This window comes from Globicephala melas, chromosome 9 (assembly GCF_963455315.2).
Source record: "Globicephala melas chromosome 9, mGloMel1.2, whole genome shotgun sequence".
In the NCBI taxonomy this organism is placed as follows: domain Eukaryota; kingdom Metazoa; phylum Chordata; class Mammalia; order Artiodactyla; family Delphinidae; genus Globicephala; species Globicephala melas.
In genome coordinates, this window is record NC_083322.1 from 52,544,123 (window position 1) to 52,560,103 (window position 15,981).

At 37.2% G+C, this 15,981-nt stretch overlaps 1 protein-coding gene across 1 annotated transcript in view; it reads left to right on the top strand.

Annotated features, from left to right (window-relative positions):
- ZNF804B (zinc finger protein 804B) overlaps positions 1-15,981 on the top strand; it is a 505,156-nt gene that overhangs the window by 370,902 nt on the left and 118,273 nt on the right. The gene's annotated exons all lie outside the window — the stretch shown is intronic.

A 15,981-nucleotide genomic window follows, 5' to 3' on the forward strand; every position in this document is an offset into this window, starting at 1 on the left:
CAGACGCGCAGGCTCAGTAGTTGTGGCTTACTGGCCTAGTTGCTCCGCGGTATGTGGGATCTTCCCAGACCAGGGCTCGAACCCGTGTCTCCTGCATTAGCAGGCAGATTCTCAACCACTGCACCACCAGGGAAGCCCTGACTGCAGTCTTAATGGTCCATATCTGTGTCATAATGATTATTAAATATTTTGAATACTGTAGGTTGCTGTGCCATTGGAAAACCTGATTCTGTGATTAGAATGGTAGAGCCCGGGAAGGGCCCAGGAAGCTACAAATGTATAAGAAAATGCCTTCTCATTGAGGTGATCTAGGGAACACACTTAGAGAAACATCTTGTCTTGTTAAGAGAAGCGTGGCTAGGAATCTGTTGGCCTGACCTCCAGTCTCACTTTTTGTACTAGTTAAATCTCTACTCTTAGGTAGGTCACTTAACTGTCTCTGCATCTCAGTTTACCTGGAAAGTGTGAGTTTTAAGAGGGTTTAAAAGACATAAGAGCTATAGAGGTCATAGATCCTTCTAATAGCCCTTTCATTTCTAAAGTGATATTTCTAGATTTGGTCGTTGCTAATAACCATCAAGAGATGTAGTTGGGAAATTAAGTGCTTCTACCAACAGACAAAATGGGAAAGCTTGAAAAGAGGCAAAATAGTGAGCCATGTTCTGGAAAAGGAGGGAGGAAGGTAAGCCTGGATCAAGCTTTCTGAAGAGCTAATCTTTCCTGGAGTACATTGTAGGCTCTTTGGATGGTGTCTCAATACTGTGATGTCCTTAAATATTATTCTGTGAGTTTCTACTTATGAAGCTAGTACACACCTTAAGCAGGTGAGAAATTGAAATCTGGACTTAAGGTGTGTTAGTCAAAAGGGGAAAGGATACATTATTAAAAATTAAACTAAATTTAGTATATTAGAACTAGTATAACTGCTATAGAGTATACTGGGGTAGACATCTTAGAGAGAAAAGAAAAAGACGAAAGAGATCTGGAAATCAAATTATTAGATTGTGAAAAAAATCATGTTTGTTTTGATCCATTTTTCAAAGTAATTAACTTAAACACAGAAGACTCAATTGAACATCTCCTTTCCCAGCCACTGCCACATCTGAGATTTGGAATACTGCATTTGATGTTTAGGTGAGAATTGGGGGGAAAATAAGATGGCATTTCTTGACCCTTGAAACGTCTTCATTCCTAGTAAAGACTGCATGGAAATTTTGCTGTTTTATTGTATTATTAACTCCTTGATCCAATTTATTATTTTATTAATTTGCTTATTAATCTATCTGATCTATCATTGGCACCATGACCTATCCATTCCTTTGTGATTGTAAGACACATACTCCGATCTAGAAATAGTTGTAAATATTAAAACACCTGTGGTCTCTCTTCTTAAGAAGCAAGTTAATTGCCAATGTGGAACTGAGCTCACAGAAAATAACTTATTTCATTGAGTAGAGAGACCACAGGTGTTTTTCTTGATTACTGTGATTAAGTTTCATCCTTCACAATGTGTTTCTGGCTACGAGATGGTAAATGAATTTACTACAAAATGTATACAAAACTCTTATATGTACAGAAATGTACAAACCTCTTAAGTATTCAAGAATATATACCAAGATGTGACAGAGAACGGGCATCTAAGTAAATCTATTCTGACCTCCTAAAAAAGCAATTTCCCTCAAAATAAGTGGCAGCATCCCAAGAACCCTGTCTCAAGAGCCTTTGGTTAGAGCTGTAAATCCAGAGCACTAGTAGGCAGGGGAGATGGAGGTGCAGGAGAATCCACACTCATGGACCATCTTTGCTGTTGAAGATCTACCTGCAGGGAGGAACATTGTGTAAGGATTAAGCCACAGGATGCAGATATGGTCTTGTTTGTTGGTTTGTTTGCCTGTTTTTCAGGTATGGGTGTTAGACATTATTGAAAAATTGGGGGCATTAATTTTGATAATCCTTTTTTTTCCTTTCTCTTTCTTAACTGTTAACATACGAATTCCACTAGTAGAAATATCAATGTTAAACCATCCTGGTGTTCCTGGGGTTAACACAACTTGGACAATATGCACTATTATTTATATTGATTTATAAATAATTTACATTGTTTATATTGATTTATTATTTATATTTATATGGATTTGGATATGTTAGAGTTTTCCCACGTATTTTTTTACCATGAAAATATTTATTGGTGTTAATCATAAGTCAGTAAGACCAGCACAGACAGACACGGCCTCTGCAGCTCTGGAAGGGGTTTTATGTTTATAAACATATCCACATGCTCACAGTGGGGCTGACAGACCATTGGGCTAGTGAAACCACTGCCAGATCCACAGAGACGGCCCCTTACAGCTGTGTCCCGAGGCTTCATCACTCCCCTGAGAAGCTGCCAAAATCTGAGCTCTCAGGAAGGACTGGGGTGGCATTGACTGGCCTGAGTCGGTGCCTCAGTTCTCCTTTGGGTCTAGTTTTGCAATCGTTGGCCAAAATCCCAACTAAAATTCTAAATTAGAAAGTATGGAGATTTAAAGCCCAAAACATTCAAAATATCACCCACATACTTCTTATCCTTCAGGGCTGCACGGAGTAAATTAAGAATTCACTTCCATTTCCCCAAGCATCAGCAGCTACTCCCATCATCAAGATGACAGTCCCAGATATTCTGCGAGTTGGAGTTTCCCATATATTTTTAAGTGAGATAAGGGAGATAATTTCTTTATCTTTCATAGAAAGGAGTGAACTAATGTGCTTTCAAACTACAGCACATTTTTCTTAAACTACCAATTTGGTTTTCAACTTGTCCTTACTTTAGGGAGATAGTTTAGGAACTCATAGATCTTATTAAGAAAACATTTGTCTAAAGTTCAGCAATTTCTTCAGCTTCAATGTACTTCCTTTTCTTCTGCTACATTCAAATAAAATAAAACATTTTTAGGTAAAAATTTTGTATGATCCTATTTTTCAGTCCATTGAACATTTTGGACACATGCAGAAAGAGGTGTCCAAAATAATGGTCTTACATTTTAAAATGATCACTATTTCTCAGTTTTAGTTCATTTAAAATTTTATATTCTCAGTCTTTTCTATTGCTAAATTTTTTCATAAACATGCTTTAATCTTTCAAGGAAAAAAAAAGCTGTATTCTTTATAGAAAATACAAGAAATAGTTACTTATTTTCTTGCTGTTAATATCGACTAAACTTAATTCACCTCGATATTTTCTTGTTCCAAAATGTAGTCTAAGTTACTATTGCTGCTGATTGACATCTTTGTGTATATCCTGAGCTTATGCCAGCTAATGTTCAAATGACAAGCACCCGTAGGGTGTGAAGGCTGGAGCATGTTCCAGATCATTGGCCATTTGTTCTGATTGGCCTTTCCCGTGTCCCTTAGTCCTTAAGCATTTTGGATATCATCCATGGGTGTATGCACGGATATTAGCAACAAAAACTAAAATGTCATATCTTTTTTTAAATGAAGATTATAAACTATTTTAACATTATTAGATATCCATCATTTTACCCTGTTGTTATGAGTCTGGCTTTATATCTATATCTATTTATCTATCTCACATATAAGTGAGATCACCCAATATTTGTCTTTCTGTATCTGGCCTATTTTACTTAGTATAATGTCCTTTAGGTTTAATGGTGGTTACCAGAGGCTGGGGTATGGAGGAAAACTGGAGAGGAAGGATGGAAGGAAGGAAGGAAGAAAGGAGGGGAGGAAGGAAGGGAGGGAGAGAGGAAAGGAAGGAAGAAAGAGAAATGAAGGGGGGGGAAGGAGGGAGGAAGGAAGGAAGGAAGAAGGGAAGAATGAAAGAAAGAAAAGAAGGGAGAGAAAGAGCAAAAGAGGAAAAGAAAAGGAAGGGAGGGAGGAAGGAAGGAAAAGAGATAGAGAAAGAGGAAGGAAAGAAGGGAGGGAGGAAGGAAAAATGAATAGTGGTTGCCAGGGGCTGGGAGAGGAGTGTCATAGAGATTATCATTTAGTGGATACAGAGTCTTAGTTTTGCAAGATGAAAGAGTTCCAGAGATGGCTGGTTGTGAGGGTTGAACAAAAATATGAATGTATTTAATACCACTGAACCATACACTTAAAAATGATTGATAGCAAGTTTTATGTATATTTTACCACAATTTTAAAAAAAGGCATGATGGCAAAAAAATTATTAGGAGCTAAGACTAAAAAGCATGCTATTTTGTAAATATCTTATGTTTTTTACACAACATGAAAATTACATGTGCTCTATAAGTTCATATATCATATGGTTGTTTGAAACTTTGGGAGTACTCCAGTCAGATGATGGGACAACAGCCTGAGTAGAATGAGGGATGGAGAAGTGAGGAAAGCACAGAGAGGACAGGAGACTGAACTTCCAGGAGGTTTTAAACCAGCAGGGGTGAGGAAAGAGGACAGAGTTGTTCAGCTTCTGGTTTGATGTCTCTAACTGGCTGCTCCGTGGTACTTAACACTGGATGCATCGGGCACATCCATGTGATCATCCAGCCTGAAAGACAGGAGTCAGCCCGGATTCCTCCCTTTGCCAAATGCTCCGTGTTACTGTCTTCGCTGAATATCTCACCATCTCTCACTGGGATAATTGCAAAAGGCTCCTCCTACCTGGCCTCCCATTCTCTGATCTGCCTTCCAATCCGCTGTCAGCAAGTCTTCGAAAATGCACATCTGATTGTTTTGTTCTCTGCTGCTGCTTTTCTCCATTTTCTGTCAAATCACTCTGTGTCGTGGCATGGGGGTCCTTCATCACCTGACTTTTTTTCCTCTCGCCAGCCTTCCTCTCCCTGTGCTCGCTCCACCTTGCAGTCTTGCCGTTAGTACTCCAACCACCCTGAACGCCTTGCACTTTTCTAAACATAACAGTCTCTCTTGTGTCTTTATGTCATTTCTCATTCTATGATCTTTGCCTAGAATGCCTTCTTTGATTATGAACACTTGCTTTCTTTTTCTTTTTTTCCCCCAACGTTTTCTATAAACATTGCCCTTTCTAAGAAGTTTCCTGACCTCCTCTTTCACAGGAGGAATTTATTTCCCTGGCATGTGTTCCCTTGTATGCTTTAACGTTACTTCCTTTATAGTGTTTACATTGGTATCACACTTGTTTGTTCATTTGTCTCATCCTCTCTCCTAGATTATATCCCCTTCCAGATAGGAATCATGTTTTCATTTTTGTAAATTCTTATTTGCCTGTATATTAGAGGTACTTAATATAAAATTTACAGTGAGTGAATACAAGTGAAAAATGACATTTCTTTGAAAAGATGTGGTATGGTATCAACAGGAGAACCAGACTTTGAAGTCTTGGCAGGCATTTTCTGATGGTCTGAACTTGTCATATAACAATCCTCTCTGATAATCCAGTTCATGGCTATAAAATGGAAATAATAACACACGCTTCTGAACACGGCTGTGAGAGTAAAATGAGATAAGGTACCTGAAAATACCAGGAATGCATAGTAGGTATTCAAAAAAGTATTGACACTTTTTCTTTATCTCTGTGTCTTGGTAGAAGCTTGCCTCCTCTGGAGAGAGTTTTATTATTATTAATTTCTTTAATTAACTGGTTGCTTTTGTACCACTTCCCTTAGACAGACAATGTTAAAATAGATTTCCTTTTGAAATTATCTCTAAGTTTGGAAAAAAATGAGAGTTGTAAGTATATATCAGTATACATCAAGACTGAAGTTCTACACCTGTCGAGGACAAAATGGCTCAAGTGATTGTGCCTTACCTTTCTTCTCCAAAAAGGACAATTACTGGGCTTTTCATTGCTGCAGTGAGAGTGATTCAGAACCTGATAACCAGTGAGAGAAGAGGAAGGAGGAAAAGCCAGTGGTCGGATTTACCCTTCTTCCTTTCCCCTTTTTCTCTCACACATGAGTCTAATCAGACTCATGTCCTTGAGACCAGCACAGAGGTAGAAGGAGAGGCATAACAAAACCGCTGTGGGACAGGCCCTCTGCTAGGGTTGCTGTTTATATTTAAGCCAAGGACACACACACAAAAGATAGGACTTGCTGATAACCAGGGCCTGAGGTAGCTCCCTACATATATGGGATACAATTAGGTTGGACAGGGCTTCCCTGATGGCGCAGTGGTTAAGAGTTCGCCTGCCAATGCAGGGGACACGGGTTCGTGCCCCGGTCTGGGAAGATCCCACATGCCGCGGAGCGGTCTGGGAAGATCCCACATGCCGCGGAGCGGCTGGGCCCATGAGCCATGGCCGCTGAGCCTGTCCGGAGCCTGTACTCCGCACCATGAGAGGCCACACCAGTGAGAGGCCTGTGTACCGCAAAAAAAAAAAAAAAAAAAAAAAAAAAATTAGGTTGGACATAGGTAAATGCAAGATTTCTCTTATTCTTTCGAATCATTTTAAACATAAATAGTGTTATCTGAAATACAAATTAATTAACACATCCTATGTAATAAAAAGGAAATGTCAAGATCTCCTAAGCTAATTAGTGATTCATCTTTCTCAACTATCACTTATCCTCCCCAATTAGCGAGAAAGCTTTTGATTGTTGTAGCTGTCATTTTCTCTTTTTCTAAGCTGTAAAACATGTACTCAAAAGCTTCTTTGATGAACATATTGTCACCTACTAAAATGTAATGGGACGTGAGTGTTTTTCAACAAAATGATAAAGAATAAAAGTCTTTGATAATAGTATTCTTTGATGTTATAAAAGTTATCAGATTTCCAGTCTGGTGCCTGCAATTTTGAAAAGGATCCATTAATCACAGTGGATCTTTGGCAGTCATCTTTCTCTGAGTCATTTCATGACTTTTCAAGTCAGTCTGAAGGGGAATGTTATTTTAGAGTTAAGGGGAATAGAATATTCATAGTGTTTGGTGAAGAAAGAGTTCCAAGTACAAAAAGCTGTATTTAAAAGACTGTGTAGTGAAATAAGCACAGCCCCATAATCATGTAATGACCTCCAGAGCTTAATCCTGTGTCTACTGAATTGACATTGACCTTCAACATGAACAAGGAACTGGGTGTTGCACAGTAGATTGTGTGCGGATGAACATCAAGATTTCCTAGATGTAACCATATTGGGCTTCACTCAACTCCCCAGGTGTGACTCATATAAATAAACTCATATACTAAATAGATGGAAGGCACATCAGGCCAAATGTTTCTCTAGTGCCTGGTTCAAACATTTTTCATCTTCTCTTTTGTTTCTGCTCACTTATATAGAGAAGGTAAAAGACAGGTCAGGTGAGAACTTGACTCTGAGCCAGGAAAGCAGGTGTAATTTGAAAAATTACTTTCAAAAAAGGCTGAGAATAGATAATTGAGGCTAAGGTAGAAAATATACTGTAAAGTTGATACTGTCAATTAGATGAACTTGCCAAATATACTTAGCTTAATGACTAACAGCATAAAATGCAATTGATGGAAATTAATAGTCTGTTCTTTCAATATTTTGGAATATATGAATTAATTTCTGAAAACGTCATAGGGATGTTCTTCTTATGACAACAGGCCTAATTTGACCCTAACCCCAGCTTGGGGCTTAACAAAGGAATATATCTCAACAGACTCACAGGATGAATATAGTTTGAATTATTTTCTTTGCTCTAGCGTCGAACTCATTTATGAGATCCAGACTCTGGTTCAGACAGCTGCTAAATGATCCAGAGTTGTTCAATTCAAAAATGTTTGTCACTGGATTTCTTATCTCCCTAAAGCAGGGGTCCCCAAGCCCCAGGCCGCAGGCTGGTATCGTCCTTGGCCTGTTAGAAACTGGGCCGCACAGCAGGAGGTGAGCCGCGGGCGAGTGAGCCGCTCCCCATCGCTCCCCATTGCTCGCATGACAGCCTGAACCATTCCCCCTCCAGCCCCCATCCGTGGAAAAACTGTCTGCCATGAAACCAGTCCCTGGTGCCAAAAAGGTTGGGGACCAATGCCCTAAAGTAAATCGTCATATAGTATTTTGTTTAAATTAAAGGCACTGCCCTCCATAAAATCTCCTCAACTCAAAATCTCGTAGTCACCTTTATCTCCTGAATCCCCTCTTTCATCCTCCGTCCTCATCCTGTTGCCAAGTTCTGTCAGCTTCATCTCTGAAACACCTCTTGGATCATTTTCTCTTTTCTATGCTCAGGAACATTGCATTAGATCCTGCTCTCATCTTTTCTAACATTGATAATTACTATGACCTTCTAACTGATGTCTTGGTCCTATTCTCACCCACTCTAATTCTGCTTCTAACTGCTGCCAAAATCATTGTACAGAATATAAATCTTCTCCCCTTGCTTAAAATGCCTACTTATTTTTCAATGAATTACAGTTTATATTTATTGAAGCGTATGTTACCTTCTAATATGACTCCAAACTGTTTTCCTAAGTTCCTCTCCTACACTTCTTTCTTCCCTTCTCCAATCCACCTTTTCATCCTCCGTGTGTTTGAAAAAGATTTTCCTCTACTAAAAGTTCACGTTCACAACCTTACATAGGTCTTTCTCCACCTGGCAAATGAATAGTCATTCTTCAGGACTCTGTTCAAATGTCCCTTTTCTGTGACAAATTTTCCTAAAACCCCAAGAAAGATCAACCACTTCCTGCTATGAACTTCATCAATACTTTTAGAAAATACTTATCTATCATATAAGACATAGTTGTTCCTAAACTTTCTGATTGCCGGGATCACTTGAGTAACTTTTAAACAAAAGAACTACACATTCCAGGACTCTTCTATTCATTTCTGAGTTATTTCTGGAGATGGAGTCCCAGAAGCTTCCAGTACTTGAATGCAGTGGATTTGCTTAGGCATCTCTTTATTCCCAACCTCAAGGGTGTTGCCTTGTACACGAAAGTACATTAGTGAGTGTTGGCCAAAGAAAAGGTGAACTCCATTAGTCAGTCAGTCCTCCAATCACATCTACAAGTTCACTCTGCCCTCACCTTCAACCTTAATCTGGAGATAGCTTGGGCTAGTACCTACTGAAGCCCAGAGTGGATGAGCAACTGGAAATCCCATGGGCCACAGAACTTTGTAGTGTCAAAGAGCTCATTACAGAGTGAATTGAACAAGGGTTTTGGAGATGGATAGAGCCTGGATTTACCATTTTCTAGTTCTGTGATCTTGGACATGTTACCCAATTAATCTGAACGCCAGTTTTTTCACATGTAAAACTGTTACAAGATTACATTGCTATAGGGAGTTGGAAGAATTAAAGTAGTTGGTGAAGCAAAGCACAGAATAGGCGTATATTAAATGGTGGCTCCTAGTATCACAAACCTTTAATGATCTTCACTAACTTCGTAAGTCAATACCTGATAATATTTCATAAATGAGTACTTTCCTCCAATATTTATCTCTGAAATCTTTAACTGTGAGCATAGAATTATGCTCACTTACTTGAAACACTTACATGGCTTCTGCTCAGTAATCCTTTAACAGGAAAATATTCAGGGTAAAGTAAAAACTCTCCATCCATGGTTTAAAATCCTGCATCAGTTAAGGAAAGTTTAAGAATGAGAATCAACTTAAAGAATTTAAATTATTTGGAAAGTTCCTCAGACAGCCATCCTTTCTACAGGGTCACGGGAACACTTTATGAGCACTCAAAGCAAAGCAAAGTCCACATCAAGCTAATATCTGGTACAAAGATAGCTACCTAGCTAAGTGATGACATAACAGCATTTGTGTGGCCAAATGATGCTGTGACATTCATATCTACTCATCATTTTCTCTTCATCTTGATACCTTTAAATGATGGTAATGCCAGGGCAGACACTATCCTTTAGAATATCCCATTCTTAAACATATTTCTGAAAGAGTTCTTAATTGATCATTGATAGTGAATTATTTTGGCTTGGACAATCTAAAATTTTGGCAACTGCATTTTGGGACAGCATTTCCTGTGATATCTTTGTTTACACTTTGTATGTGTGCATGTGTGCAATAAATCAGGCTCAATAGCGTCTCTCCTGTCACATTCCATCGTGTCGCACTAATAAAATTTGACATGCTCTGGGATGTGGTGATAAATAACTGTATGTGGTGACAACTTGGAGAATGCTTAAAAATTATGCTCTGCTGTGGTTTCAGAACCTTACGTGTACTTCCAAGTTGTTGAAGTAACCCTTACAAAATAAAATTCTCCAGCCATGAAAAGATCAATTTAGGACTTTAGTACAAAAATCACCGAGAGAAATTCACATTAAGCTTATCAATAACCATTAAATAACACAGGGTGATAAAATGGAACATACCTAATATTGCAAAAAAGACATACCATATTTTATATGAATGAGGATACCAGAGCTATAAGACACTGATCAGAAAAAATAAAGACATTTATCATAGATTAAAGTACCTTAATCTGTATGTTTTTTTCTTTTGGTTGGCTTTTGGATGAGTCTGTCTCTTGAAATAGTCATGATTTATATACTGTGGAACTACCTTCTGAACTGAATGCCCTGTCCATGCTAAGCACTTTATAGCACCTAGTTTTGCTGCCATCCTGTATCGTTATTCCCATTTGCTAGTTGAAGAAACTGAGGCTGAGACAGTGGAATTAGTGGGTCCAAAAGTCACACAGCTAATAAGTAGTGGAGAGAAGATTAGAATCTGAATATTTTGTGCTGTTTGCAAAAACTGAAATTTCCTGGTTCTGCTACTCACTTGTCCCCATTAGACCAAGCTGAACATCCTGCCAGGACACCATATCCTTGTGGCACTCAAATCCCCTTTCCTGGAGAGCTTTCCTCATGGCTAGGATTCCATTCACCAGGAGGGAAGGGCTGGTGACTTCTGCCTGAGAGCTGAGGACCTTTGTCGCCTGGGAAAGCATACTGTGCAATTCTGCTCTGAATAGCAGCACAGCATGACTTCTGAAATCAAGCAATTTCTAAAACCCAACAGGATTCATCTAGAGAAAGCCCTGTCAACACTCTTCTTGAACCTACACATACTAAATTCGGTGCTGAGCTTTGAAACTGAAGCCCACAGAACATTCCCTGGGTGGAACGAACTCAACATGCTACAATTTTATATTAAAAACAATTCTCCTGTTGGAATAAACTGATGTTCCTGAAACACTGGCTAAGGCAATATAGAGTGTTCATGATTTTATTAGTATTTAACTTGCAGGTGGTAAAAGTGGAATTAAAATGATAAAAGAAACAAGGGTTTTATTGCTTTCATTTAAAAGTTTTTTTTTTTCTGAACGGGAAATTTTTAATAAAGAATTTCTTGCCTTTGTACAGAGAATTGGCAAAATGTCCCCAGATTTGGGTAAAAGTGAATGAACATCATTAATTCCAGTTTGAACAGATATTAAATTATGAAAGCATTCACTCATACTTTCTGACCTAGGAAATACATTATCATAGGGATTTATAAATGGTTAATTTCTATACCAATACGGGATAGTGAATTTTATCCCACATTTATTACATGTAACATGATTTCTCATAAATAACATGTTGATAATGGCTTACATAGAGAGTGACTGGACAATGTGATGGTTAAGAAGAACTTATTTAGGATTCAACATGTGATGTATTATTTTGACACTCTAATAATATCAATTATTCTGGAATCAGCTTAATGTCTGTACTTTAGTCTGTAGCATGTGGACAACATCACTACTAGGGGAAAAGAGAAAAGTTTTATTGAATGTGAATATAACTTGCTACAACTGGTCACTATTTTGAAAAAGAAATATAGATATGTATCTTCCTAGCCCTCTTCCTTCTCCTTTTATTTTTTTCAAAGATTCAACTCCCCAGTTAGTTCTGAAGCTTTATTAGAAATTCATCTTATGACCGTATGCAGGACTTTAAAGTTGGGGTTGGAAGTGACTATACCATCTAACCCTATTGTTTTTCAAATGCTTTTTTCAAATGCTTCAAATGTTTTAGCTATAGGACCAAAATCAAACTCCTAAGTAGCTTTTGAGCCAAAAATAGAATCTAGGAAAATGCAGTGCAGTTGTTGATTCAATGCACTGTAATGTAGATATCAAATAAATTTTCCCTCCAGTTTGGAAAAAAAATGCTCCTTAATTCATTTCAGTTACACACACCTTTTATTTTTTCCAGTAGTGAAACCACAGCTACCAACAGAGGCCACCAGCAGCCTTAAAAACTTTCACACTTGTAGCCAAAGATAGGAGCTCAGTATTCCTTAACTTAAAAGCTTTGTTTAGTGTATGTCACTTTTTAAATTGAGGAACTCTTCTTTTTCTTTTCCCTTTTTTTGGGGGGAGGGGCGGGGAGTGGGGCCTTAATGTATCAATTTGTTGTCTCTGTGACAGAGAAAATGTTAAAAAAATCAGCCAATGCAATGACGGTATACACTTTTGTGAAAGATGGGAAAAGTGAGTTAACTCTAATGCTCCCATGTCATTTAGTGTTATTCTTCTTTCCTTTGCTTATTTGTCTTATTTCCATCACTCCTGGGTTATCAGTAGAAAATCTAGCCAACAAAAGGCAGTTATAACTGAAAGTGTTATCTAGATGTAAGAATAAAGATATCTTTATGAATCATTTATGAATTTTCAATGTATTATCTAGAGTTTGACTAGATAATAGAGCAGTGGCTTGAATCTGTAACTTCTTCATAAATCTTTTCCACATAGAGCTTCAAGTGAAAAAAAACAAAAGATTATCCTAAATGCAGGCATTGTCTTTTTAATCAGTTAGGACTATTTTCTTCTTTCATTTTTCCATTATTCTTTCTTTGCCTTTTTCTCCCTTCTTCTCTTCTTCTCTGCTTTCCTTCCTTCTTTTCTCCCTTCCTTTTTTCTCTGTTCTTTCCTTCCATCCCTCCTTCCTTCCTTCATTCCTTCCCCCTAGATATCTTGGCAAATATTACCTGATATTTTCACACAAGGGAATGACCGTTTTGCATTTTCTTAGTTTGAAAGGATTTTTTTTAGCAGCTAAACCAGTATCTGTCAAACAGTGCTTCCTGAAGCATCCTTTAAGAGCGAAAAAAATTTATCACTCAACATTAACAACATTGCATCATACATTTGAAAGTTGCTGAGAGAGTAAATCTTGAAAGTCCTCACCATAAGAAGAAAGAATTTGTAACTGTATGAGGTGATGGTATTAACCAAACTTACTGTAATCATTTCACTTTACATGCATATAGCAAATCATTATGTAGTACACCTAAAACTAATACAATGTTGTATGTCAATTTTATCAAATAAGCCTGAAAAGAATAAATAAATGTGCCACCCAGAATACTCATTTTGTAATCAAATGAGTTTTTACAATATTGCATTGTCTACTATAAAACAATCTAGAAGAGTCTTATTGACATTAGCATATAAAGGGTCCTGAGAATAACTGCAAAAATATCTTTCTCTCACCCATTAACATCATGTGGCACTGTTTTCCCAGGCACAGCAATTTAAGAAACACTGAACTGAGCCAATTATAGTTGTATGTCACCATTCATGTGATCTCACAAGTGTCCCATTTCTTTACATTTCTGAGGAAAGTATCACGGGGAATTGGGTAGAATTATGAGTAAATTAATTTTGATAGATTGGATATTTTGTGAAGCAAGCAGAATGCTTAACATTGGTTAAGCATTGGTTCTGTTTGTTCTGTTGTAATAGACTGAGGGAAGCTCTAGGGAGACTTCAGGAACTTACATGATCCTCTTAGTGTTGTGTGTGGCAAAAGGGCACAGCATAGTTTTTGTTCTTGATGTTGACATTCGCAGTAACTCTCTCCATCATGCCTTTAAACAATATTGAAAAAAATGTTCTCTTTATGTGTTTATTTCAATTCCAGACTTATCTTTATCTTTACTATTTTGATGACGAACTTTCTAATATTTATAACAGGCTTCTCTATTTTCTTAAAGACTATAATAATATAATTCTGACGGTTTAGATGCATGGCAAACCCTCTTTTACTGTACTGAACATTAATACTAATGTCTATAACCTGTAGGTATTAAGGACCATTTGTTTCTATCCTAAATAATGAGAATAATAATTTAATAGTGACAGTTTACCAAGTGTTTTCTGTGTGACTGGCCGTGTGCCACATATTTCCCTTGTTATGTCATTTAACGCTCACAGTAGCTATATATGTCATTATTTCGACCTTATTTTAAAATATGAGTAAACTGTGTTTCATTAAGACCAAATAGCTTACCCAGTATTACACAGCTAATGGGTAGAATAGTCAGGATTCAAACCCAGATCTACCAGGTTCAAAGCTTGTGTTCTAAACTGATTATTCTGCCTCATACTCCAACTAGAAATCTACAGAAGGAATTAGTTTGATTGTTTATAGTATTTTCTGCCTTTCCTCCAGTGTGGAAATATATGTATAACTGAGGCACTCCATCCACCACTGAGCTATCTCTAAATTTTAGGTATTCTGCTAATGAGACATGGGCTCTACAGATAGTGAAGTGTCTGGGGTCTCTACAAGGTATGGAGGATACACAGAGTAATTACAAAAGGTGAGAAACACAAGAGAATTAGATTGAATTGATGAGGATAATGACAAAATTTTATTTCACAAAAACATAAAAAATGGCAAAGTAAAATGAGGGAAATAAAAGAAATGAGAAAGCTTGGTGGGGGTGGGGACACATTTGTCCAATGATAGAGATTTTAATAATTTTTTTGGAAGTCACAGACCTCTCTGACGTAGCTCAGAAGTAATCTAAGACAGGAGTTTTAGCATGGAACTTGCAGGAAGATTTTGTTTACAGATTTTGTAAAGAAGCCAAAGAAAAGGTAATCTAACAAGAACTGAATAAAGGCACCAAAAAGCAACATCTGGAATCACCTGTAGAGACATGTTTAAATGCCTGTCTTATGGGTTAGCCTATATCCAGCTGAAATTAATACAAAGACTGTAAGTGTAATTATTTTTTTTCTATTTACAGTCTGTAAAGGAAATTTGCACCCCAAACAGCAGATTCTGTTTAGAGAGTGTGATTGTGAAGTACTGTGCCAGGCTTAGATTCTAGAAACTCAGACTTTAAAAAATACATAAATTTGACTCACCTTCTCTGAGGAAGGTGAAGTTAAATGAAGTTAAACAACCCAAGTATACAATAATGTTGTTAGATGATTTTAGAGGAGAAATAAGAGAGTTCCTAAATAGAATCATTGCAAGTCAATGTGGACCTACTGCATAGCATCCCATGTGTTTGTTATCAGAATGTGTTTTAGGTAGTTTTATAAAACATTTTACTTTATGCCTTGAAAAATTATATTGTGTTTGTTTATAAAATGACTTTTATATTGCTAGAGACTCTTTTGGGCATAGAAATGATTTCAGAATGCCATCCTAGTTTGCATAATTCTTAGAAAAGAGTTTCTGGACTGGCATTCTCCCCTCCTGTCCCTACACATGCAATGCTTGCAGGTTATACTGCTTAGTAGGCCATTATCTTCTTGAATATTCATTTTTGTACATCAGGATTCCAACATGAAATGAATTTCCATGCATCAGAAAAGCATGGGACTTCATCACCAAGCTGGATTTTAAACAAAGCAACTCATTCCTGACAAAGGAAGTTAGCACATATGCAGAGTATACTTGCTTCTACAATGCTTTTAAAAGATTATGAACAGTTGGGATAAGAGTTGCCAAAATTAAACAATGGCTTTTATGAGGAGAATAAAAGAAAAGTCCTGCTATAAAAATGCTTTAGAGTTCATTGAACTCTGCATATTCCAGCTCAGGTAGAACTGCAAATTATGACATTCATTATGAAACTAGGCTTGAATCTCTAACAGAGAAATGAGGGAGCCCAAGTGATGACCATTAAATTATACAACTTATCATAAACTCTCTTATTATTCTATTATTCTATGTAGCCTCATCTTTTATTACATCTTAAATACAAACTAAAGAAACCACCAAAAAAGACCTTTTCTAGCAAGAACAGTAAAGTAAAATAGTCATTAAAGCACAGATACAAAGATTTAATAATAACATACGGTACGTATTCAAACAAAATCAGTACG